We start from the raw sequence: 807 nt of genomic DNA, 5'->3' as shown, positions 1-807 counted from the left end.
AATATAATAAAACTCACCACGTTCGTTTGTGTGTAACTTAAGCCAAGTTTTTGAAAAATATACAAGTATTACTTTTCTCTTGTTAATCATGTATTCTATATTCTAACGTTTGTAATAGATAGATCTAATCTAATCTTCACCATTTAACCCCAGTAATAATTAAAAAAAATACATTCATAATCCTTATATTTAATGAATGGAGAGAAGGAAGGGGCATTAAAGAGTAAGGGGAGACACATGGATTTCAGCGTTATTATTATCAAACTTCACTTCATACCCGCGCACTAACCACACACCCATCCATCCATCCATACGTTGGGGTTGGGCCTTTCACTTTTTTTGCTTTGGAGTGTGTGTGAAAATAAAACCTAGAGAGAGAGAGAGAGAGAGTTCAAAAAAGGTATCATGTGAAAGAGAGAGAGAGAGAGAGGAGAGTAAATGTGAGATCAAATTCATTTTCTTATAGTTAGTTCCAATTCATTTTTCTTCTAAACGTAACCAAAATGTTCATGAATCGTTGAAACTGAGGGACAATTCAAAAAAAAAAAACTCCCCTAAAAAGATTTCACTGTTTTGGAAAATATTTGTTTCTTTCTTTAAGAATCTCTTTCCCCTTTTACCGTTTCGGTCCAAATTCAATCTCCGTGAAGGTTTTATAAAAGCAGAATAAATTTGCAGAGCAGTGATGAAAAAAAAAAATCAGTTCTTTTTTATAATTTAGGGTTTTCGATTTCTTTTTTTTTAAATTTTCTGGAAAAAGTTTGTTTTTTTTTTTGCCGGATAAGAAAAAAGAAAAAAAAAAAAAAA

This window comes from Camelina sativa, chromosome 6 (genome assembly GCF_000633955.1).
Source record: "Camelina sativa cultivar DH55 chromosome 6, Cs, whole genome shotgun sequence".
NCBI lineage: Eukaryota > Viridiplantae > Streptophyta > Magnoliopsida > Brassicales > Brassicaceae > Camelina > Camelina sativa.
The sequence above is the reverse complement of the archived record's forward strand: the minus strand, read 5'-3'. Positions refer to the sequence as shown.